Source organism: Thermobia domestica, chromosome 18 (assembly GCF_964235325.1).
Source record: "Thermobia domestica chromosome 18, izTheDome1.hap1.1, whole genome shotgun sequence".
NCBI lineage: Eukaryota > Metazoa > Arthropoda > Insecta > Zygentoma > Lepismatidae > Thermobia > Thermobia domestica.
The window spans coordinates 68,980,651-69,008,457 of record NC_137471.1 but is presented as its reverse complement, the minus strand read 5'-3'; the positions used below and the strand labels follow the sequence as shown (position 1 = coordinate 69,008,457).

The window sequence follows — 27,807 nt, the reverse complement described above, 5'->3', positions numbered from 1 at the left end:
TAAGTGATCACGGAGACGAGGATCCAACAAAAGGAGGATTGGCAACCTCCAAGTGAATTTTTCTACGAAAAAAAGCGAATGTTGATGAAGTATCATTTTCATTTTGTACGTCAGTAGTCCCAAAGTTTCGCTGGGAGGTCTACACATCTGAATGAGTACGTACGATTCGAAAGAATTATGGGGAAATAGTTTATTTGCTTACCAACCGACCATTTCACCATAGCGGATGAAGCATGGGAAGTTCGGCCCTGTACTTCGACAAAAAATGCCAGTGTGGAACATTCAGCGGATTGTTGGTGAAGAACCAACATCAACCTAAAAATGTTAGTTGAGCGAACGAAGATTCCAAAAAACTATCCTGTGTACAGAATTCACGCCGAAGAATTTCATTACACGAAGACTTGCACTACGTCGCTTCGGTGCCACATGTTCTGAAGGCAGAAGAGAAGAAACGTCGTCTTCAATTCCCGCAAGATTTCCTCAGGCTTTTTACGAGCTGATGTGGGAATACACCTCCAAACAGGGGCGGATCCAGGGGGGACGATCGGGGCAATCGCCCACCCCCGAGAAGAGGAAACTTCCTTATTTTATATATAAATAAACCCATCCATAAAAAGTTTGGAGCTCTTAAAAGTAGCTCTAACTAGCAGTATTACTACCGACCGCCCCCTTCCCAGAAGTCCGTCCTGGATCCGCCCCTACCTCCAAACTTAATAAAGCTTGACGCGTCTGATGGAATACTTTTCATTTCTAATTGGACATTCTCGCGAAACAGCAATACATGGACTGGTAGGCAACACATGCACCACCGATGAAGAAGCCAAAACATCAAAAACCGGTAATCAAGGTCATATCTGTCGTTTTTATGTGCAAGGACAGACTCGTGACTACCACTCTTCTTGACAGCAAGGAAAGTTAGTCCTTTTTTCTATTGCAATTTACATGGAAGCCATTTTTTTTCTTCAATAGGGGAAGTGCGAGCGGCTAAAAGTAGTTTGCCGTCATAGATAATTTGCCTACAGCTCTTGAAGGGCTCCAGCTCACTAGTGATATTTGATTCCACAAATCACGCGTAATACTAGCACTTTTTTTTTAAAAAAAATAATAATAGCAATTGAGTACAGTTTTCTACTTCTTTACCCATGTAGCTGCCCATTTGTTCTCATGACGCTGGGTCAATGTCTAAATATCATGGCTTCTTAATAGGGATTCAGCTCACGGAAAGACACCAAACTTGAAGCCAGGAATTTCTTAAACAGTAGTAGAAGAGATGTGTCGTGTACAGCAACAGAAAATAATATCCTCCAGTTTTACATCCACGGTGATGCCATGTACGCTAATCGAGACGGTGTTGATGAGGATGAATTAAATGCTGGGAAGAAGAAAGTTTAAGGGCACAGAAAACTCTTGAGAACACTCACAAACACGGTATTTGCCCACCACAAGGTATACTTAGCGCAAGCTGAAACAAAATGGGGACCCGATGTACCAGGGTGAACGCTCTACTAGTGAGCAATCGCAGCTCCATTTACGATAACGGTATTATTATTTTATTATTATTATTATTATTATTATTATTATTATTATTATTATTATTATTATTAATAATAATAATAATAATAGCAGCAAATGAAATTTCTAGTTTTTCACCTTACGGATATGCCCTATAGTCTAAAGGAGACGGGTGATTAATGAAAATGAATGATTACGATAGAACTGGTGGCATGGAAATGTACTAGGAAAGAGGAAAAGCCCGGAAAAACCCATGGACACGATGTTATCCAGCAAAAATTTAATGTCGAAATCGAACCGAAGACCTCTTGACCCCATATTAAAATAGATGATTGTATGTCTAATATGGAAATTGATAACAATGAATTGACATTTGGTTTAACCCTTTCACAGAGGAAGTCGACTTTTGTCGACAGAAAGAAAATTTCCTTAACATGCGAATGTCGACTATAGTCGACGGGTTAAAATTTCTTTGTCCGTATCTTGGCTTTGTCGAGAGTAGTCGCCAAAGTGGTACTGTTCAATTTTTTGTGTTCTATTGTTTTCGATAAACAATAGAAATCACACAGAAAACCTTTGGCGACTATACTTAACTAAAACGAAACCAAGATACAGACAAATTTTAACACGTCGACTATAATCGACATTCGCAGGTTAGGGAAATTTTCTTTCCGTCGCCTTCCACATTGAAAGGGTTAAATAAACCAACAGTGAGCTTTCATGTTAGTATTGGTTTACTGCTGTGAAGAAATATGTGTCCGAAACAGGCCCAGCGTCTCTTCTGAGAAACTGCTTTCGAGACCCAGCCATGAATAAATTGCATTTCACGAATATATACTTTCATTCTTAAGTTGGTCACACATACCGAGACAACTCGCTTTTAGGGAGAAAAACATATTTTTAGCATATAAAAAAAAGTATTATTTTGCCTTTCATTTTTAAATAAGCAGTGTTCGGATATCTTACCTACGATCCTGCACCACGTACATCGAAAGCAAACGTGTTACCAAGCGTTGTATAAGGGTGCAATGAAACAATTTCTTATGTTAATCTAAAAAGCTTCCTTTCACTTAGTTTCAATAAGAATGGCTATCCCTAGTCAGGATAGACGAGCATCGAAGATGTTACATTATATTTTATCTATAGAAAATATACATATATAAAAATGAAACTGACTGTGTTTGTAACTTAATAACTATGGAATCAAACGACCAATCTTGATCAAATTTTCAACATAGATGAGGTCCGGGCCTGGCATGATTTTTATTATTTCACTTTGAAGTTGCAACTTGGGAGAGTGGGAAGGGTATATATATAATGGAAAATGACTGATATTAGTGCCAAATCCATAGTTTTGGAGTTGTTGAGATGAACAGTGACACTTCTGATACTGTTTTAAATCCGAATTCAGCCCTTTATGTTCAAAATGAAACGTATTTGCCCTGTACGAAGAACCGGTATTCTGCTAGTACTTTATATAAAATCAGTAGTCATTCTATAACTTCTGCAGAAGACAACTAGATTCTCATACGGAAGATAATTGTAGGACGTTATGAAATCTACAATTAAAAATCTCTTTCAATAGTATTCGTAGTTGATGAAGGGTTAATGATATGACACACATCTGAGTTCTACAGAAGTCTTCTAGTTCTGAAGCGGTTATATTGGGTTCATGCGATGGACTTGCCCGACTATGTGTCACTAACCAGAAGCCATAATAAATAAAAACTACATTAACTCGTTAATCGAAGGGAACGTAGCATACTGTAGGGCAAACTTTCTGCTATCGAGTGTGTCAAACAATACAAAAGTAGTAACCAGATGTGTGATTGAAAACCCACGCCGGAGCTTCGAAGTGAACTTACAAGGGTAGTTCAAGGTTGACTGGGACTTTTATTTCTTCAGAGGAAACAGATAGCACAAGAAGCACTAAACTATGTCAGCTTTTCAAAATATCCGTGCGCGTCGAGGCACCGTTGCCATCGTTGTGGCAGCTCCCTGATTCCTTTGGCGTAGAAAGAACTTGGTTGTTGTCGTAGCCACTGGAGGACATCGTTCCGCAGTGCTTCATCTGTCGTGAATTTCTTCCTTCCCAGATGGTCTTTAAGGGCTGCAAACAAATAATAATCACTGGGGGCTAAATCTGGACTATAGGAGAATGGGGCAGAACTTCCCAGCGCATTTCAGCCAGGGTTGTTGTTGTCACATTGGCCGTGTGAAGGCGGGCATTGTCATGGAGAAGAATGACATTTCCAGGCAACATCTCAGATCTTATTACGAATGGGCTTTCGTACAGCACCACTCAATAATGTGAAGTAATACTGGGCATTAATTGTGCTCCCCTTGTCCAGGAAATCCACATGGATAACACCCTTCATGTATAAGAAGACAATTGTAATGATCTTCAGTCTTCCCGTCCTTTGCGAAACTGTTCACACCATTTGTACACCCTTGTCCATGACATCTTTTGTTCAGCCTACTATGCTTGCAATGTTCTGGAAATTTCAGCTGGTTTAATTTTCTCCATGACAAGAAATTTGATTACGCACAGAGCCACAGACTGTGCTCCAGAGCCACAGACACATCACTTGCCGCCATGCTCGCTGCTACTGCTGCGCATGCGCCAAATACGTCATGCCGGGCGCTAGTTACTCGAGAAGGAATACATTACGTCACCTGCAAATATTCATCGATCTGGTTATTCATCGATCACTTACGTACGAAAATCCCGGTCAACCTTCAACTTCCCTTGTATTATCTCTAACATCTTGTACTCAATATTATTACAACTGACATTATATTTCTTTCCTGTTATCAAAATATATTCAAATTGATCGTTCTTACTACTATAAACCATTTTAGTCAGCACCTGTGATTCACTTTTAAAAGGAAAATAAACTTTATTTACTTAGAAAATGTACAACATTTACCGTAATAAAATATAATTGAGCTTTTTAAAAAATGCTCGTAATTAACTATTCAATTACGTTGAAACAAGTTACAAGTTCATATCCCTTGTATTATTACTATTCCTCATTAAGTCTTTTTCAATTATTTTAAATTAATTGTTGGCTTACTAATTAAAAAATAATAATAGCGTTTGTATAGAACTGACAAAACAAACATGTTGTTTCAAAAAGCCAGAATCGGAATTGAAGATGGTGTGTTTATGTATAGAACTGTGTGGTTAGTGTTTTTTTTTTTTTTTTTTAATTTTGAACAAGTGCTTTATAGTTCTTTATCTCTCTTTTAGTGAAATATGAGTATAAATTCAATCCATTGCGAATAACATTCAATTTTAAATGGACAGTTACAAATCTGTATTTAATCTACTATTATAAGTTTCCTCTATAAAAAATTGAAAATCATTCATCAGTATGACTACATATAAGTATCTACATTTATATATTAATCAATTTGAATTTATTTTATTTAAAGACTCGCTATAAAAGCAGGCAATACTACACTTTGTTCGTACCAACAATAAAAGCAAAAAATAATATCAAAGAAATGTGTTAAATACATTATAAAAAAAACAATTTTCAAGAGGTGGCTGGCGGCGGTTCCCAGCAGGGCCGTAACTTGTGGAGGGGGCAGGAGGGGCAACTGCCCCCCAGGGGAGTTTCCCGCCGTTCGAGAGGGCCCATTTTAACACAAAATTTTCTTTCTCCATATATGATAAGAACATGAAATTATAACCCCCCCCCCCTTTGCATCAAACAGGTTCACTACATTACATAAACAAAACAGCACTCAATAGGTAAATAAATCAAAAATAAGTCGTGGGCCCATTTCGGTAAAAATTGTCTACTATTAGGGGCCCTAGAAATAACTGACTGACCCACAGTCTTTGCCGTGCAGGATGGCCGTCAGGCTCTGGGGGAAGCCATAAAGAGTAAGAGAAAGATGGAAAAAGAGGGCCCAAGAATTGGAAAAACAACTTTTTCTAGGGGGGGGGGGCAAATACGCGTATTAATGCTTGCACCCCAGAAAGTTACGGCGCTGGTTCCCACATTAAACACAACAAGAACATAGAAATATGAATTCAATCATACCTCATAGTAACTTTGAAATGAATAATAATAATAATAGTATTTCATTTCTGTCGTCATGAAAATATTTAGCTTGCATAATATATTGACAAACAGTTTAAACATATGTCTATTTACACTTGTATGCAATCTACATATTCATATGTCATATCGTGATGTTCATATCTGTATGTTCTGTTAGGCTCTCATAAGAAGAACTCTTAATCATCACAGTTGTCACAGCCTAGTAATCATTTTACTCTTGTATCATGAAATTTTGTTCTCCAAATTTCATGTTCTTCTCTTTTCTTGTAATTCTAATAGACAGTAGCGTATATAGTAGAAACACTTCGTTAATCTGTTTCTGTAGTATATCTGTATAAGAACTTGTTATTATAGTTATAATTCTCATGTAAGATCCAAACATCAACAATACTAGGCCCTTCCAATTCCAAGACTCCTTGCTTTTTTTTTTTTTTTTGACTTACTAGATCTTACTTGAATCAAAAAAAAAAAAAAAAAAAAAACTTGTGAAACGTTGGAAAAAGTGCATTGAGGTCCAGGGAGGTTACATAGAAAAATAAGGTATGTTTCAGTTTTCTATCATTAAAATAAGTACAATTTTTCTCAAATGTGCCTTTACTTTTTGAATTCTCCTCGTATGTCACTTAACGTTTCATAGTAGTGTTAATCTTGTTCAACGTCATTTCTTTGAACCAGTTCAGTAATTAACTCTCCATAATTTCCGTTTAAAGAGTTGCACCACAAGATGTCTCCCACGCAAATGTTCAATTTGAATGTGAGTAATAATAACATAAAGAAATGTGTAATACATTAAAGGTAACAAATATATATTATGAATAATAACAAATATATATATTATGAATTAAAATTGTTCAAGAACGTTCTACTGTTATAACAGTATTAATTAATCTAATCGTAGTAAATTGACAATCTTTCTATAATAGATAATCGAAATAAAGATCGATATTAGAATTTGTCAATTAGCATGATTAGGAGAAAACCGCAAATTACAAAGGATGGGAGGACTTTTAGCACCGGGGGCGAATTAAGGATACTAATCAGCCATGTCCACTTCATCACATAATCCAATAACATTATCTAGGACAGAAAAAAAAAATACAAATTGAACTTGTGCAAACAAACTGCACTATGTTGGCGACATCAATTGGAAATTATACATGTATATTTTACTGATGTAAAATAGTTATACAGATTATGGGATTAAATGTATTACAGAGAAACTTATTATTTCTATTGCTTGTTAAGGTAAGTGGTTAGATTACCAAGTAATTGCGGCGAATAAAAAAAAATATTGAGGAGTTATAATCAAATCAACGATGCCAAGCCATAGGAAAAATTCCATCTTGTGGGATTTTTTGATGTTAACTTCTCAAAGAGATAATGGGATTTTTTTTGTCGAAATTAGCATCATGTGTGGGATTTTTTTCATAGTTAACTCATCAACACCACCAGAATTGTCTGTGGTCCAGAAGTACACTGAATCTTTAATAAGTTTGACACTAGTCTTTATTGTCAAATTTTCTTACCGAAAAACTGCATGCTAGCACGAAAGTGGTTTTGTGAAGTGACTTGGTATCGTCAAAAAACAAGCACCAAGGAACGTAAATTGTGCATTGGTATTTTAAAAAGTAATGGAATAAAGTATAAAAAAAGCAAACGAGAAACAACCAACTTCGAAAACATCCCACGTGAAAAGACTGGAGGATTCTTTAGTTCAGAGTAAAGTAATTCTATTAGCATTACGTTGAATGATGCTAATGCTAATGGTTGTATGGAACGATGATGCCAACATCGACAACAAAATGTATTTGTTGTCTTCAACAGTTTCAATTTAATCTTTCAAACAAAGAAAATTCTTATCCCTAAACTATTCTTAACACATTAATAGCCATGTGTATTACAAGGTGATACACACGGTATGTTCCGCCTACGCTTCATATATTATTTCTGATACACAACGAACGTTCTTTTGTCGCCACGTGTATACACAGGCTGGTAAAATTTAGCACATCTTACCTGTAGTTAGGGCGCTGGAAATTCATATTGCACCAGTAATTCTGACGTAAGTTGACTACTTTCTTTAAGTAAGTATTCCGCCTACCCTTCGTGCATTGTTTCTGATAAACATCAACTTGGCACTGGAAGTAAAATTTATGAAAAATACCCTGGCTATCAATGTGTTAAATGTCGAAGGTTACCTATAAACCACTCATATACTAAAGAAAATTCCATACAATAGTTTCATTTTTTCATATTTTATAAGTTTCTTTTATTATTTTTAATTAATGCAACGTTGGAAATTGAAGAGCAAAATGGGAATTTCTGCCTCCGAAGATGGGATTTTATAATATTTCACGTTGGTATCAGTGAATCAAACATACTGACCGTAACTCAGTACGTACAATATGAGACAAAACCGGATGCTATACATTAGGGCAAGAAGCAAAAATTATATCATTACCAGTTCTCCCCGCTGGTCAAAGTGGCTACTGTGCGCGACATTTGTTCCCGGGTTTGATTACTGCTGGGAAATATTTGAAATTTCAACGTATTACGGTCGCTTCGTAGGTTCGTATCTCATATAATCTCGTGTAGAAAGGGGCGTTAAACTTTCAGCAAACAAAAAAAAAATCTTTTTTGGTTGCACTTGCAAGAAATAAGCCCAAGGGATATTTTGGACCTCATTTGAGGCAGTAATTTCCACCTCATACAGTCTCAGTATTGGAAAGAGACGCTATTACTCCAATTAATTAATCCAATATCCTGCAAGTTTTCTTTTTTAATCTTTTCTTTCATTTGTTTTTTACATTGCTTACACTGAATGCTTTTTCTGTAAATTAATATTTACTTTTTTAATTAATACTTGTAATTTCAGTGTAATATAAATTTGGCGTTGCTTTACGTCATGCAATAAGCAATATTTACACAAAAGAATGCTAAAAAAGCATGTTAATTAAATACAGGGTTATCTAAACATATGATAATTTATTGTAAATTGACATATGATAACAAGCTTGCTCACGCTTCCAGAATATTCTTCCGTCTATCATTGTAAATGTTGCTTTAAATTGTTTAATTTAGGAGTTTGATTGAGTATACAAATGAATTACGTTTTCTTTTTTTTAAATTTTGCTTTATTGTAAAATTCAATCAACATACGTTTCTTCAACATTAGACCACACATACTCTTTCTCTCCGTGCCTCTCTATCTGATCGTTGTCAATTTAATCAAACTAGTCATAGCAACGGATGTTACACAACATTGAGCTCTTCAGGAAGTAAGTATCACGTAGCAAATATGTTGTTAGCAAATGTTTAAATATGTTGTTAGCAAATTGACAAACAGTTTATACAGAAGCTTGATGGGATATATGCGAGGGGCTTGGCTGAAAGCTTACAAGAAAACAAAAAGATTTTAGGTAGGCCGAGAAAGAAAGCGAAGGAAAATATGAAGGAGAGCTAAGGGTTATTGGGTTTTAACAATCATAAATAGAGAAAAGTAACTCAAGTTAGAATCAGCTGGGAGTTCATGGTTCTCTGATGTTGAACCTGAGGGTTTTCTAAAAACTAGGAGTTCATGGTTCTCTGATGTTGAACCTGAGGGTTTTCTAAAAACTAGGAGTTTATGGTTCTCTAATGTTTAACCTAAGGCTTTTCTAAACCAAAGAACTAATTTATGTCCTCCCCTTTGCCTAATAACCTACCAGTGCTTTCAACTAATTTTGATCTACTCTTATGAAAAGGTAAAAATAAGGGAGAACGCAGTAGGAAGCAACTCCCCTACTTCCAAAGAATATTTATGGCGTCCCTCCACTTCCTGAAAACATTACAATGGACAAAGATAGTCACTGCGACAGAGTGATGTCTTTAGTTCTCCTACCTTTCTAGATCTACTTTTCTCCCCTGCTCTTATATTTGAGCACAAAGGGGCAATTTACGCTAGGGAACAGTGTTTATGGTGTTTGAAGATATCATTCTGAGTCTCTTTAAACGTTGTTAACAAACGAGAGATCTGTGACATTGCCACGTCTTTGTACGCATTCATGGGATCTGTCTGCTATTTGGTCACCTGCTAGCACTATAGTGCGTCTGCTTAGCTAAAACCGCTTAATTGTTTACCACTTGGTAACGACGCATCACAGTTCTCGTGTCATTCATCTAGTTCACAGGCCATCGATTATACCTAATGTCTTCGTAAGCATTTTTTGGTATTTGTTAAAAGTCCACTCGTTCAGGAAACTTCAAAAAATCCTGAAATAGAAATGTTAATTTGGTTGAACTTCAGCAACAGAAAATGGATAAGAGGTTTAGGACGTGGAATGTAACGGATCTTTATAGGGCAGGGGCATTAAAATCGGTAACATGCGACTTAGAAAAATAAAGTAGTACAGATTTGACAGCTCTAACACAGAAAAGGCTGTTGAGTCAGAGTCCACAATGGCCATATTTGCTATTTCTTGTATCTAGCAACCTCTGAAACATAAGTAACCACTATGGCAGCCATGTTGGGACTCATCATCTTAAATATCACTTTAATGTTTTACATACGAAGTTCGGCATGCAACGCATGTTTTATATGTAATTCTTCTCAGGAATGCAGTGACTCTAACGATTTGTCCGATCACTAAAGTTCACTAATTATTCTCTATTTTGTCTTTAGATACCACTGACTGAGCAAACTCCAGCAAACTTTATGATGGACAAACTCCATGTGCGTGGGTTTCCTCGGGGTTCTCCTATTTTCTCCCACTTTCTTCATTCCACCATTTCATTCATTTCTCATCATTACCGTCTCCTTTAGCCTCAGCGGCATAACCGTAGAACGTAAAACTTAAAGATTTCACATCACTTTACATTTTCAAACTTCGCAATGGTAGTCCAAAATTGTCTACAGATATGGTAACCACTGTCGCTGTTTTCGTATTTTTTAGTAAAAGCTCCCAACGCAGCACACGGCGTTTATATTTAGAATATGGAGTGAGTCGAACGTTTGTTTATATAGACTATTCTTTCCGTGAACAAGTGACACCGATACAAAAACCAGATACACCAGCATCTGACATACGACATTCAAGCTCATTGAGTGTTGTTTATCGAATGGGCGAAAGAGGGATTTCCATTCTACCTGGATACGACTGCAACGAGGTGTATTATTTACGTGTATGGAGAAATAAAGGAACAAAACTCCTGATACTGAAATGACAGGAATTTACATTGAATTAAAATATCAGTTATAGTTTGTAGCGAAAAGGTTATGGTCTGACGTGATATTTTTTGCACAAGAATCATAAGTACATTCTTCAGCTAGGGCATGCTGAACGCCAATCAATTCCTGCACCTGTAGGATTATACGATCCTGCCTTCAATTTTATCAGAGTATGGCCCATACCCAACGTATTGCTAGCAGAATAGATGGCCTCTCCATTGCAAACATACTGTGTATAAATACCAGCATCAGCAGTTCCCTAATAGATGGGTCGGGCGTTAGGCACCGGTGAACTGGCCACCACGCTCTCTGGATTTTACACAACAGGGCTTGTAGCTATGTGGTCATCTACCTTAAAGCCATACTGCACACCGTTAAGATCGGGATTTTATAGCATTTGGTGCTGCGAGTAAAGGATACACATGCCGCCGTGAATCGAGAGACATTGTAGCCAACATGCATGGGAATGTAAGAGGCGTGTGGAATACACCATTGTTGTAGAGGGTGGTTATTTCAAGAATGAGATACTAACATAAGGCGTCCAATGAACGTTTAGTAATAAGAGAAATGGTAAGCGCCATTGTACTAATAAGAGAATACTGCATAGAAAGTACAGGGTGGCCCAAAAGTAGGTATACACCCCTGCATTACTTAAGTATAACATTCTAGTTTATAGATGTATTTGCTTTGACTGTTCTGGGTTTAAGTTATAAGTAAAATGACTTTAAAAACAAATAATAAAGAAACTAAGCCTACCTGTTTGATAACAATAAGAAATGATATAAAATACAGTGAGCTGATCAGTGCGGAACTGTATACCTACTTTTAGACCATCCTGTATGCATCATATGCCAACCTTCGTATTTAAAATATTAAAGTAATACTTTAAAATAGCAGGTCCCAGCATGATGGTCGTAGTGGTCACTTTTGTTTCAGAGGTTGCTAGATCCCCAAAACATCAAATACAGCCAATGTGGACCCTGAGTCAACAGCCTTTCCTGTGTTAGAACTGTCATCTGACATTTGGCACACACTGTACAACTCATATCTACTACGTGAGTATTGTAGATGATAAAGTTTGTTGGTGGTTTTATCAAAGTGGCCTGCCGAAAATCAACTCAACTTTGACGGTCTATTAAGCACCGTTTATTAATTTATATTTTATATTCAGAATGATTCATTTTGGTCCCATTTGTCAGAAACTTAAGGTCTATTTTCTCGAGTTGCTTTTGGATTTGCTAGTTAGTGTGATGAGAGCTGTCTAACGAGCTAGTTGGTTCTTCTGTAATTCGTTCGTGGGCTGCGGTGGCTCAGTGGTAGAGCATTTACCTCTGGTAGAGCGATGGGGTATTTGGTTCGATCCCAGCTCGTGCCAAGTGAGCTTTGTGGTGGGCAAGTAGAGTGTGCGTGGGTTTTCTTAGAGTCTCCCGTTTCCTCCCACTTTCTTCATTTCACCATTCCATTCGTTTCTCATCATCACTGTCTCCTTTAGCCTAACCGGAATAACCTTGGTATGTAAAATTTCATTTCATTTTCTTAAAATCGTTCGCGTCTTGTAACGTTGTCCTCATTAAAAGTAGACTATTCTATGTGATAAACTTCTGAATAGGGTCGCTTTGCAAAAAAGGAAAAAGAAAAAGGAAAGGCTTGGGGTGTAACTTTTATTTGAGACAGGATGTTATAATATCAGATTGGATAATGTAATTGATTACAAGTACAGACAGTGACGTTTTAACTGTATGATGTTCTCCTGAGCTAACCAGTGTACTGGTGTCCCTATGACGAAATATTACTCGTAATACGTGTAATTCTGCTCTTGGGGCCTGCGGTCAAGTGCTTATCGGACACAAGCGTTAAGACGACCCTGAGACTAGTACTATATCATTTCGCTTTCTTTGTAATTTAATTGTAGATGTTAGACGCTACAGACTTACTGTTTGTACTTTTATGTATATACAATGGCAATATCTGACTGAAGTTCCTTCTTTTCTACCCGTTCAAATAAGAAATGAGTGAAGTTATCTAAATATTAAAATGTTTATATGCTTGTGGTCAAGGAATATTTATATGTTTGTGGCTAATCTTTTGGCAATATATCTCGGAAACCACAAGCTCTAGAAAGATGCCGTTTTTACTGATCGATTGCAAATTTTCTCTAGATTGTTCAGTTCTAATTGAATATTTTTCTTTTTATAAAAAAATGGCCGTTATTTCTTCATAACATTTTTAGGGATACACTGGAAGTATTGAAATTTTAAAAAGCATCATATTCTACGAGTTATCATTCCAAGACCACATTTGTATACGGAATTAGTATATCTCCCTGCCGTTTATTTCATGGTCAAATAATAAGAAAAACGAAGGATAATTATTTCTTCAGTCTAAGATGAATCTTTACTGTTTGGAGTGTTTTGCCCTGTAACATTTATTCCAACTTCAACTATTTTTGGACAGTTAGTCACATATTTGCCGTATATATATATATATATAATTATTTCACTAGTTAAGATGTAAACCACCCAATGAATGTTCAAAATAACACACAAAATAAAATAAAATAAATTTAAACTAATGTATTTTTCGAAGACTTTTTCATATTTTCCTTATACTTTTAATATTTCTTTCATTTAAATTGAACTTATAATACATGCATTTTACAACGATGTCTGCTTTGATTGTATCTTAACTGCCTTTAAATCTGTCTGTCCACACAAACTAACTACATAAATGTGCAGGTCTGGCCATAAAGGAAAATTATATCTTCCGTACCAGACCATTGTTCATATCAACATTTACATATTTATACGGATTATCGTTACATCCCAATGACGACCATATATCACTGACACTGACACTATAATTAATTGTGTGTGTAATGCATTTCCTTCTTACATACTGCACGTAAGAAGAAAGATAACACTGATCATACATGAATTAGAAACTCTAATCGGAAGTAGGCTCAAATCTTGCAAACGGTGCGAGATATTGAAAAAAAGTAATTTAAAAATCTCCCCTTTATGATACCGGTTGCCGATTTGTATCAAGAAGTCCTGCACTTGTGGGTGTAAGGGGACATGTACAGATATTGTGAGGAATAACAAGGAGATTCATGCTCATATGTGAATGATACGCTGTGTAGAGAGCGCGTGAGTTAGCTGTTTAAGTTTGTAATTTATAGTTGAGTTGAGTTGAGTTGAGTTGAGTTGAGTTAATTTTGAGTTTAACGTCCTTTTCAGCAGCGAGGTTGTATGAGACGGGACCTACTGATTAACGTGGAATCCGAACCATATAAGTTCCTACTGGGAATCGAACCTGGGTCTCCCACACCAAAAGCACGTAAGCTAACCGCTTAGCCACCAAAGAGCTTATTTTATCAATGAAGACCACTAAGTTTAGGATGAATAGATTTTGTTGTTTTCAACTTGTCAAGTACTGCTGTGACTTAATCTAGGTAAGTTGTAATTGAAAGTTAATCTTGTTTACCATGTATAAAAAATGAAGTAACGTACATGTCAAGGATACAAAAAAAAAAAAAAAAAAAAAAAAAACATCCTGACAAATTATGTTTCATCCCAGTAAGGTCGTGTCTGAATGGCATCTTTTGGTCATTCTTCATTAAAGGTTCGTTAACTGCTAGTTTTTACGTCACGAATTTGTTTGCTAATTTTGGACTAGCAAGAAGTTCATACATAATCGTGCCAAAATAGGGGAAATCTCTTTTTAAACGCATCGATGGCACACTTCATATTAAAATGTGATCAACGTCATTCTTCTCATCACCAAGTTTCTCACTTCTTTCTCTCTCTCACACTTTCGATTTACATGTCAATATATTTGAACAAGTTATGAGCAGGAATTGAGGCTGACAAATGCAAATTAAAGCAGGAAGAGAAATTGAAGATGGGCAGAGGAGGGTTTGCCTACCCGTCTCTGAACTATTGATCTGGTTTAGCTAAGCGCTTGTGGTGTTATTATCTCCAAAGCTCTGCCTTCTTAGCTCCCTTTTTTCTCTGAGAATGCATGGAACGGGCTCCACACACGTCAAAAGGAACAGAAACCTCTTATATATACCATATACTTTACCACACACTTTTTCCCCCTTCTTAAATATTAACATCTTTGGTTGTTGATCGATTTAATAACAGCTAACAGCAGAAGTTTTTCTCTTTCGAACAAGTTTATCGAGCTACATATCAAGAGTGTCGATACGAAATTGGTAATCATGGCATCGCAAAGAGACGTAGTAGGAAGTAGATTAATTTCTTAATTGAAGAAGGTTATATATATATATATATATATATATATATATATATATATATATATATATATATATATATAGAGAGAGAGAGAGAGAGAGAGAGAGAGAGAGAGAGAGTATACAGGATGTTTCAAAACAACACCGACAACATTTGGGGTGGTAAGACCAAGATAAGACAAAAAGTATAGACTAATCTTTGTGTTCAAATGCTTCTTTTCGGAGTTATAGACTGCCGAAAACATGATAAAATGAACTTTAAAGGTCCATAGCTCCAAACCTATGGGGCCTATCGTAGTCGGGTCAAGATTTCATTAGGAACTAGTAGGGGTCTACGAGGGATGTTCAAAAACAAACCGAACTTCTCCTGTAACTTCTCTGTTGTTCATTGCACATCTTAAGTACTGTACTTCTCAAAGTAATCTCATCTACTGTCAATACACCGTTCCTAACGTTTCTGTCATTTTTGGAAAGCTTCCTGAAACTCATTTTCTGGGATGGTGCGCATGTCTCTTTTCACATTGTCCAGAATCTCTTCTATGGTTTGGAAATGACGTCCTTTCAAAGTGATTTTAAGTTTGAGAAAAAGGAACAAATATGTTGCGGCTAGGTACGGAAAATAGGGCGGATGGGGCACAACGGGAGTCGAGTGTTTTGACAGATAACTGCGGATGAGGAGCGAAGTGTGAGTGGGTGCATTGGCACGTGCACCATCCAAATCTGTTTTTCCCACAATTCAGGCCTCTTCCTGAGCACAACATCCTTCAGCCGCGGTAAGATGTCCTGTTACAATGTTTATTCACCATCTGACCACGTGATGCAAATTCATGATGCACAATGCCTTTCTAATCAAAAAACACAACCAACTTCACCTTGAACTTTCATCTATCTACTTTTTTGAACAAGAAGACCCTGAATGAATTGAAAAGGAATTAAAATGTCTCTGTAAATGTTTTCCCAAATTTGTAGCAAAATTTTACATACACGCCTTATTCTTCAAGCTCTTTAATAGTCACTGTATCATTAATCTCACGAACAGCTTGTGCACGTGCTCACTTCTGCGGCTATAGCTCACCAACTATCGGTCATAGCTAAACGCGGCAAATGGTAATTTGTTGTCTAAATCTGCTGCTAGGTGCACTCAGATGCCGCTGTGCGCTGTACTGAATGCAAACGTTACCACTGCACTACTGTGGAGCTGCTACTCTCGCGCTCGAGGAAATGCAGTTCATGAGGACGAGTTGCCTCTGGTACTTTGGTGTTGGACACATGTACTTGAGCAAAGTCACTCTGTTTACTCGTGAGCCACTATCAGATGTGGTTTCCTGACTAACAGTGCGTCACATTGCAAGCCGGAGCAGTATGTCTGAAGGCCGTAAATGTGTATCTGTGCTAGTGGGTTTGACCCTCCTACATTGCAGACGTAATGTGGGCTCTGGAACAGAGAATTGAAAGTGTCTTTGGTGCTACGAGTCGTTCGTACAATGCCACAGCACGGTCGTTCAATGAACACAACGTGCGTAACTCGATTTCTGTTTCTTCTATACGCCATTTATTACTCAAAATATTTACGACAGGCAGTTTGACCAATGGCCCAAAGCCCCGAAACCCTAGTGTTGCTACGGAAGAGACACAGATACGAGTGTTGGCGGAGCTGACTGTGCATCCTCAACAGTCCCTAACAACGGTGGCTTAAATGCGCGATGTCACACACAATGACACACAAAATCTTTAAAAAACATAACTTCCAACCATACAAACTACGTATGGTCCAGGAGTTAAGTGAAAATAATCCTGATATGCGTATCGAGTTTTGTAAGCAGATGTGTGAGGCATCGGCGCGTGGGACCATTGTGCTGGCAAACTTCTGTTTCAGCGATGAGAATAGGTTTTACTTGAATGGCAAGGTCCATAGGCATAACTGCCGGTACTGGTGTGACACAAATCCTTATGTATTTCGTGAAGAGGACACACAACACCAACAGTCGCTGAAAGTCTGGAAGGGTATCTTCGGTAATCACATAATGGATCCCCTCTTCATCGATGGAATATTAACAGATAAGAAGTACCTGATGGTGTTGCAAGACTTGATTGTACCATTGATTGTGGAGGCAGTGAAAGAGAACCCGCAAGAATTTGGAAAGATTCCGCCTGTTTTTCAGAATGACAGCTATCCTGCCTATTTTCACCGTCTTGTACGTGACCATTTAGGTAGTGTGTTCCCGCGACGGTGGTGGGTTGGTCGTCGCGGCACCATTAAATGGCCAGCACGTTATCCAGATCTTGCTCCATCCGACTTTTTTCTCTGGGGCTATTTGAAGACTTAGGTATTTCACACACAGCCCAACAGCATAACGGAGTTGCACCTACGCATAGTTGATGCTTGTCATTCTATACCAGTAATGACTTTTACCCGTGTTCGAGAGGAGTTCGTCCAACGTTGACATTACTGCCAGGAGATGGGTGGTTCACAGTTCGACCAATCGTGCGTTAACGTGGTATGTTCCAAACGGTATTATGTTTCTGTCTGCTTACAGCTTTGCAATGTTTCTGCTACGGATGGCCGCCATGTTGGATAGGTACACGCTAGCGACATGCAGTTTCCAGAACTGGTCTCTACACGTGATTACCTTTCACACGAGGTACCACAAGATGAGGGTTGTTATTTTAAATTTTGAAGTTACTCCCCATAATCCTCTTGAGCCCACCTCATTGGAGTTCTCCTTATCAGCATAATGTTGCGTTCTATGCTCCTTGAAAATCACAAAACGTTTCATGTTTCTATCTGCCTTGTTTTTTTCTGGAGATGAGCCTTAGTGTTATTCGTGGAACGCATTGTACATCCGTAGCCGAATTTCCTCGTATTGTTGCGTAAATACCTTTGGATTCTGAAATGTGTATTTTTTGGATAGCGCACATATCAGTTTCTAAGTGAAGTTTTGACCCGAGTACGTAGGTCCCAGTTTTTTAACTATGGACCTTTTAAATTTAATTTTGCCATGTTTTCGGCAGCCTATAACTTCGAAAGGAGACATTTGTGCACCCAGGTTGTTCTATACTTTTTCTACCTTACTCGTATCTTGCTGTCAAGAATCATCTCCCAAACGTTTTGAAACACCCTATGTATATACAAAGGTAGGTGCTGGTAAATATGCCATGTTAAGAGTGTTTGATTTTTTATGACCTTAATTTTCATGAAACACAAAGAAAAAGATATGTGCATTGCAGAGTAACTTGTTCCACATGTAGAAAAAACAAATGTGGCAATAATGCGACTTACCTATATTTTGTACCCAAGGTAAAAGAAAAAAGTGTTACAAAGTGGCATATTTACCAACACGTGCAGGTAATTATGCCAAGTCTAGAATACTACTAGAAACCTGTAATAAATCTATCAACTGCTTACATCGTCTGTATTATACAAACTCAAATTTTACTACACATGGGTGAAGCAGAAAATAGAATAATCAAAGTGCATGATGAAGATAAAAAGATAAAATGTAAAAACGATAATATTCAAAGTTTAAGTGAAGTTCCAAACTTAAAAAGTTTAGTCCATAAGACGATAAACAAACAGTGTCACTGTACTGTGATTAAAAAAAAAACTACATCGATATTACATGGAACATGTGGGACAAATGAAAACATTTTGTCTTCTTCTGCAGTCGGTCCTGTACGAGCCCTGGCGTATTTCGCTTCATCATGCTTGATATTGATTTAGTATGTGCCACGACGATTTAGTATATATATATATATATATATATATATATATATATATATATATATATATATATATATATATATATATATATATATATATATAGATAGATAGATAGATAGATAGATAGATATAGATATAGATAGATAAATGGATAGATTTACATATGCATATGGATATAGGTATAGATATATTGTAACAACTTTGTGAATAATTTGTTTACCCTTGTAGTACCAATCAATGGTGTAACGCGTCACAGGCCACCAGGTCACTTGGGTAACTTAATTAATCACTACTTTTATCCGGCTAAGATCTTGCAGCTGCTGGAATAGTGCTCTCAACAGGTCGGGTCGGGTTGAAGACCAACCAGACCCGACCCGTGATCCGATCTGATTGACCTGACCCGACAACCCGACCCGAGCTGACGCGATTGACCCGAACCGATAACCCGACCCGAGCTGACCCGATTGACCCGACCCGACCCGACCCGTAACCCGACTGACCTGACTCGACAACCCGACCCGACCCGAGCTGACTCGACTGACCCGACCCGAGTTGACCCAACCCGACCCGTTTGAGAGCACTATGCTGGAAGTCTCTTAGCATTCTGTAGTGTGGAATAATCCCATTTAAAATACTTGGGTCAAATTTTGGAGACCCCATAGAACCCCTAAAATCATACGTTTGATTTATATTTTGACAATTTTCTTGTTTGTTGTTTCAAAATCCTACGAACATGTCAGGTTTTGAGTTTCTATAAAAGTATACTAATTTGAACACTTCAGAGCTTTTCACTGAACAATAACAGTATTTTAATAATATTAGGAATTTTTCTTGGCCTTAGACTCTTAAGAAACTAAAAATATTCACTTTTCACCATTTATCTGTGAGTTGGTCCCGAGAGACTATCAACATGTCGAATTATTGTAGTCCTACCGGAAGTGCCTAATAATGGCTCGTGTAGGTGTCCCATTTAAAATAACATGTGGAAGATTTTTCAATTCCTCGTAAAACTCCCAAAATTTGATTTTTTTATGTACTGAGTTTTAAATTTCTTTCGTTGGTCTAAGATAAATACTATCTAATGTAATGATGAGTATTAGTGAACAATTTTCCTCTAACAATGATGTACACAAAGATCTTCAGTTTAATTAAAAAGAAGGAAAAAAAACATTACATAAAATAACGTCAACGATATAAGAACAATTTCCTTGAAACGCTAGCAATCCACAATTACGTAAAAAGAAAACAGAAAAAGAAGAGAAAGAACTAAAGTATTAATAAATGCCTCGTAAAGGAAAACCTGTCACTCCAGATGAATCACAGACTCACTGTTGGCTTTTCTTTTTTCTGTTTCTTTCGTCCGTTTCTTCTTTCATCCTTGTTCTGCTTCTGACAAGGGCCACGTCTAACTTTTTAATTCCTCCAGGGGAAGAGGGGAAGAAAAGAAAGCAAAAAAATTTAGAAAAGGACATTTTGCCAGTTGGAGGACGAAGAGGCTGAAATGGAGCTAAATTAAAACCCTTCAAGTCCGGGTGGCACCAACTCAAGTCTACGCAAAAGAGTGTAATTCCTCATCCCTTTATCTAACAAACGAAGGTAGTCGTTTCTTCCTTTTGCTCAAACAGAGGACTGAAATATCTTGTCTGAATGTCCATCTCTGTTTCTCTTTGTATCTCTCTTTTCTTTGTATTGTATCTTTTGTTTTTAATTTCTGTGTTTGTTCACACAAAATTAATAAGGCATTTAATTTATTTTTATTACTTTCTAACGATGGTAGAAGAAAGAACCAGTTAAGAATACTCCAAGGGCATTGCCAGAACGAACTTAAAAAGTGAATATTTTTATCCACACCTTCTTCTATTTCTCGCAAAAGTGCGCAAAATATCATCTCTCCATGACTTACGGTTCCCGAGATATAGTTCCTTAAATCTCCCGAAATATTCATATTTTTTTGGCCAATATCTCAGGAAAGTGAAGCCATGGAGAGATTATATTGGTGTTAAGCAATATCTAAAAGAATGGAAAACATATTTGTTACCTATATGAACTGGTAGCCACTGGCCAAACCAGTGGCCACCGATACTATTTGCTACCAAAATTTCACCATCCTCTTAGGTATTAATCAACACCAATATCCTTTCTCTATAACTTATGGTTCCCGAGATATGGTTCCTTAAACCTCCCAAAATACGAACTTTTTTGGGCCAATATCTGGGGAACGGTGGTCGGTTAGCCAGTGGCCACCGGTTACTATTTCGTACCAAAATCTTCACCATCCTCTTAAGTATTGATTAACACTAATACCATCCCTCTGCAGCTTACGGCTCCCGAGATATGGCTCCTTAAATCTCCCGAAATAGAACTTTTTTGGCCAATATCTCGGGAAAGGGAAGTCATGGAGAGATGATATTGCTAATAATCAATACTTAAGAGGATGGGAAACATTTTGTTACCGATATTAACTGGTAGCCGCTAGTCAAACCAGTGGCCAGTTGGACTGTGGCCACCAGTTACTATTTGCTACTACCCTCATTCACCATCCTCTTAGATATTGATCAACACCAACACCCTCTCTCTATAACTTACGGTTCCCGAGATACGGCTCCTTAAATCTCCGGAAATCGGCTATTTTTTGGCCAATTTCCCAAGAACGGTAAGAGTGACGCAAAAAATTCCATTACTTTCTCAGATAGCTTTTGATGCTCTGTCGAATGGAGGGTTCAAAATAAAAAGGTCGCAAATAACAGACAGGCGAACAAAGAGATATAGAGAATATAGTAACCAACTTTTTAAGTTCGTTGAAAATAATGTAATTGTGAATAACAAAATGTTGGATTTGAGATTTCGAAGGATTTACAAGTGAAATGTTTCATCCTTTACTAATTCTAGTATGCAAAACGAAATCAATCACAGCTTTACTGTGTCGCAATCGGCGATTCTAATCCAATTTTGGCGTCATTTGGCATGGTAGTACAGATTTATAAAGTTAGCAAGTATATTAAATACTGTATTATAGTATGCCAACCTTTGTTTCTCGAATTTTGGCTATCATTTCTTTAGTTTTCGAGGTGTTCAAGTAAGTCCAAATACCAAATTTGATTACCAATAATCTGGAAATCAAAGGCCCTCACATTATATTATTGTACATGAGGTGTGCGTGTACATGCGTTTTATATGAAACTAATTACAGTCTATTACCTTGCCCAATTTTACTAAGTACAGATCATTGGTTCTGAGTTCTTTGCCCGGAAATTTACGGTTTTGACTTATTTTTAACTAAATACAATGTGACGAACTACGAACCATCTCAGGTATGAATTTTATAGTTAGATCCTTGTATGTTAACCATGCAAATTCTGGACTCGTTAGAACAACTCTTTCTTTCCTTGCAGGTAAATCACTGAAGGTGCGATGATTGACAAGCTTGAGGCATGGAGCACCATTAAGTTCCTGCGTCTTTAGCGGAAATCAGCAAAGCAAATTAACGAAAAGATGAAAGAAGTACATGAAGGTGAAAGCCTATCCTATGAAATGGTATCCAAGTGGTAACGTTACAAACTCTGTATACATATACCAAACAGAGTGATACTCAGACACTCACAAGCTTTATAGTTTTTAACAGGGTACTACGAAAATGTACCATGGAGAAGACATAATTGGAAGTTTTTTCTTTACTTACGAATTTCAAATTGGGATATTCTGCACAACGAGTCACAAAAGGCATTAACAAATCATTAGGGCCAGGATTGGAAAATGTACCCACTACTTGCTGTTGGTTTGTCAAATGTCTTTCCGGTGTCATAGATTGTAAAATTAGTCCCGTAGACACCGACTATCGTCATGTTCAGATGAGCTTCTCAGAAACACCACAAAAGTGGACCGTCGAAAAAGTGTTCATGTTTTTCTCCTCCGTCGAAGTAAAACCATTACTTTGGATCATCATAGTCATGAACTCCATAAATAAAAGTGCAGCCCAAACTTGTTCGGAAGCATCCATCAATGGTCTATTTTCTCCTGTTGCGTGACAGTGCTGTTGTTTAAAGGACGGCGCAGGCTTTACATGAGTTGTTGTATGAAACCATTGTTCACCCATCGTATTTTATTGACTTCTCTCCCTTTGACTACCATCTCTTCTGACTTATCGATAATTTCTTGGGAGAGAAGTTCTATGTTGATGATTGGACGGTGGAACGTGTAATTGAGGAATTCTTCGCATCGAACTCCAGATTTGTTTCGATCCAATCGTTGGCTGGGCGGTGGCCAAAGAGATGTGGTCGCAAACGGTGACTATTTTGATTAATCAAGAATTTTCGGTTTAACTTTATTGGTGTTAGGAAATGAATCACCTATCTGGACATTTCATTCGTACCACCCTAATAAGGTTTCGGAGAAGTATGACAGTTAATGGCGGTCCTAGCGTAGTGTTACCTGCATTACAATCAGTTCTATACGTACCGAACTCCAGAAACTGTGGAGCCTTAGCTTCAACTAGTCCTTGAACCTTCCACCTAGTAAAAAGGTAAAATTAAAGAGTATGCTTTTTAATCTCTCCACTTCAGTAGTGTGGAAATTGAAACTAACTATTTTACCAAAACGGATTCTAACGATTTTACTACAAGTAATTTTCTGGAAAAGTGACATTATATTTAGATGATTTTCTCAATAGCAGCTACAGCGATTTAGTTCATGTCAAATAAATACTTCAATAACTTCCGCGTAATATAGTACAATTTATTTGACTAGAAAAAATTCAGAAAGGGTAGCTTGTTGGTGGATGTTTTCCTGAAAGACAACTAAAACGATTTCGTTCATACTTTTTTAAAATAAATATTCATTAATAGTTTGTGATTTAGCTATGTTGGTTGATGATAGCGATGGTTGATATGTTGTTTAACGTCCCTTGTCATCATCGAAGCAATATGAAACAAAATTTGCTGCTGAAAGTGAACTCAGAACAACTCTTCGAGTTTCTCATCTAAATACGCAGCACCAACAGGAACTGAACCCAAGACCTCCAATTTTAAATAATAGAGGCAAAAAAAAGTTTTGCGGGGACCTTTTCATTTTATCTAAACACAATGGGCCTTATGCAGACTCGTTCTGGCGCGTGATTAGTGCAATACTAAACCGTTCGACTAACATAAGTTGCCTGCAGTAGTCAGGCCTTTAGTATGACGCTAATCATACGTCACGAGTTATTTTGGTAATTATTGGTGCAACCCCCTCAGACAACCCTGGATCCGGCTCTGTATATATATATATATATATATATATATATATATTATACAATTTATTAAAACGCATTCAAATTCAGGAGAAACAATTGCTCTGCCCTCCCCAAATGAAGATCCTGTTTGGATGTAAACAGAAAATGTGCTACTAATGACTAGCGCATGCGCCTTTCATGCACGCGATCAGCTTTTCATTCTTAGTGGAAGATTATTAAATGTAGTACCATAGTTTGGATTTCACCTTAAATTGTACACTGTAAAAAAATCGTTGTGTTATTTCAACGACATGCCTATGTGTTTACACGATTGTGTTAAAATATAACATAAACAAGTGGTTAGAACAACTCACTCTCCATTCGGAGTTGTGTGTCAAATGCTGGTAGTTGAAATGACACACAGCCTGTGTATTAAATTAACACAAGTGTAGAATCTTCGGTTTTGTTTTCTGCGTGATTACCAAGTATGTTGCGCATGTAATTATAAAGGCTTATGAACTGAAGCTACAGACAAACACAGTAGAAAGAAATACTTAAACAAAACCAGGTATACGCAAAATTTCAAAATGCAAACAGCGCGATGTGTTTTCAATTGTTTTACATAATGTTTCTGAAGAAACTCTAACAGCACAAAGTGTGCTAGGCATGTGCCATTTAGGTGTTCTAAATTCATCTCCCACATTTGATGCATTTATTGCTTCTTTTTCTAAGCGATTGTGTACTAGAAGCAACAAACGCATCAACTTTATTAGATGGCAACTGGCGCCGATCATTTGAAAGTGAATATGGAAGAACTATAAAATAAAGTAAATAGACAGTCATAATTTTGTTATAAAATTAGGTCTACATGGCGAGCAGATTTTATCTTATCCCGAACGGTTATCATCGAACATACGCGGCTTAAAGGAGCACTCTGATTAGCCAAATTCAAATGACCTCAACAATTTATCCTTCTACAAGCGACGTTTTCTTCATCGCCTTCGTGGCCAAGTCGGAAGAGCACGCGGCTTGTAATTGAAAGGTTTGTGGTTCGTACCCCACCAGCCACTGGAGTACATTTTTTGTACTTGTTTAAAGTGTTTTTTTAGACTCAGCATAATGTAAACACATTACGCATATAGGCGATTTAATATATTTTGGGGGAGTAATTTTGTGGTTATTAACGCTTACGGCACGGCTTAACACCGGTTGTGTGTTAAAGACGTAACACACCCCTGTGTTAAACGCCAACACTGCGGGGTATGTGTTGAACTAACACCGCATAGTGGTAGTCACGCTGGAACCACTGCCCTGTGTTAAAATTGAGTTGAATTAACATATTCATTTTTTACTGTGTAGGTCCACGTCTGATATAGGCTTGATACTGAACAGGGATAATTCACTTCAACACGCAAACAATCAATTATTCTATAATTGCGACTCGCTTAACTGATTTTTTTTTTTAAATAATATTTCGTTTCATATAAAACTTGCAACTACAACCTCTAATATAAATAGTAATGCTCGTAGGTGTGAATTAACAGATCGTACAACGGCGCGATACATTGACAGCCCATAAGCAACTTCCAAAATTTCAATTCTTAGAGTTCTAAACAATAATTCGCTAGTCCTTAATTCAAGTTACTCCCATATTACGACACGACACTACCCAACACCAGAAGCACAATGTTTTAAGGGAATTGCAGCCGGAACCATGCACATGCACCCTAACCAGTGCCGAATTTACGTATGAGCTAAACAAGCTATAGCTTAGGGCCCCACTCTCTTGGGGGCCACAAAATTTGTAAATTTTGATGTACATCCCCAAAATATAAGAAAAATAATAAATAAAATAAAATCTTTATATAGCAACAGTGCTACGTGTTGTGTAGACTCCTATAATGTAAATAATGGGACCCCTTCTGCTAGCCTGCTTAATAAAATGTCACTAGTTTCTTCATATCTGTATATAGGGTGCCTACATTCATCTTGATACTTAAAGGGCCCCATTACCTTCAATAGTTTAAGGCCCCACCAAACCTAAATCTGACTTTGATCCTAACCACTGGGAAACGCAATATTTCAGCCTGGTGATATATTAATTGGATAGGGAGCGAGGTGGCTCAGTGGTAGAGCGTTTACCTCCGGTGCTTGGGGTCCCTGGTTCGATCCCAGATGGCGCCGTGTGGACTTTGTGGTGGACAAACACCATGGTCGTGGTTTTTCTCGGGGTTTTCCCGTTTCCTCCCACTTTCTTCATTCCACCATTTCACTCATTTCTCATTATCACCGTCTCCTTTAGCCTAACCGGCATAAACGTGGGACGTTAAACTTAAAGATTTCATTTCATTTTTTTTATTAATTGGATACTACATCTTTAAAAAGAAAAAGAAAAAAGAAAGAAAAAAGTGTAAAAAAGGGAGCGATATCAAGTTCCTTTCATAAAGTAACTTCATGACAGTGCAGCATAGAAGAGAGTACGTGCTGAGCACACAGAGGTTAACTGGTTCAGAAATGTCAGGAACTTGGCGGAGATTATCACGTTTCCAATGTATATCATGTTACCCTCTATTTTTTGCTCTTTTGGGTGACATCTGTTGAATGCCGTTTGGTAACACCTAAAATTGCATTTTGGAGCAGATATTGCAATCCACGAGAGGAAGCTTAACCTAGAGGTGTCAATTCTATTTTGAAAAATGATTATATGGTGCTCGTTTATTCCTTGTAAGTTAGAAGGACAAATACTCTTACAATATATCCAAGAGAAAAGTTTAAATTAAAACACTCTCGTTTCAAAATTCTAGAAAGGATATACCTGCTTCGCTCGCCATTTATTACAGTCATCAAAGTAACAAAGAAAATTAAAAATAAAGCAATACTAAATATGAATTTGTAAAGGAATAAGCTTACAATGGAATATAAAATAAATACCATGATTCCTAAGCTGAGAGCTCAATATCCCAAATATCTATAATAATATTAAGAGTAATATATTATATGTATAAATATACAGGGCGTTTCAAACAAGAATCATCCGATTTAAAATGTAAGTATTATTCATGGTACAGAATAGAGACGGCCTCCTTGGAATGCGCCGTATATGTCCCATACAAAAGTCAAATTCGTCTCAAATTTTTGCTATTATTTCTGGATCTAACCTGACACGTCAGAACGACCACTGGATTTCCTTTTACACAATCAACCATATTTGACTGGTTGATTGGCTATTCTTGTTTGCGCCATGAATATTGGCTCAAAACATTGCGATCCTATTGGGTGGAGCGGGCAGAGTTGAGGTGGCGAAACAGTGACGTATGGCTTCACGATTTTGTTAAATAGCTAGACACTTTATTTTATAATATCCTGGTAACACCAGGGTATTGTCGCCAAAATTCACGCTGCACAGTTGTTACGCACTCACACTTCACTAAGTGTAGAACGAAAAATAATTCCTGCTCTGCAGTGAACATCCTGGTAAATACTGAAGTGATCGCTGAAGGAAGCGCGTTGCTGCAATCTACCGGTAACCGTCTGAAACCTGAGAATGCCTTCTTTCAGATGGTTTAATGTTGGGTCAAAATAATTTTTATAAAAAATCTACCTAATTATGACTGTTTGAAATCTGGTATTCTTTTATGTATATACGTGTATACCGATCCATACCGAACCAGAAGACGTTAGTATGTCCGACGAATGGTTAATGAATGTGTAAGTGATAATTGTGTGCGTTATTCAGTAAAACACGGTGGTGGTAGTGTGATGATTTGGGATGATATCAGAGGAGGAAAAGTTAGTGATTTAGTTCAAGTCAAGTCAACAATGAATCAAAAA

At 37.3% G+C, this 27,807-nt stretch overlaps 1 protein-coding gene across 1 annotated transcript in view; it reads right to left on the bottom strand.

The window, feature by feature from the left end:
* Window positions 1–27,807, bottom strand: part of LOC145676060 (uncharacterized) — a 1,660,834-nt gene that overhangs the window by 1,591,444 nt on the left and 41,583 nt on the right. The window lies entirely within an intron of this gene.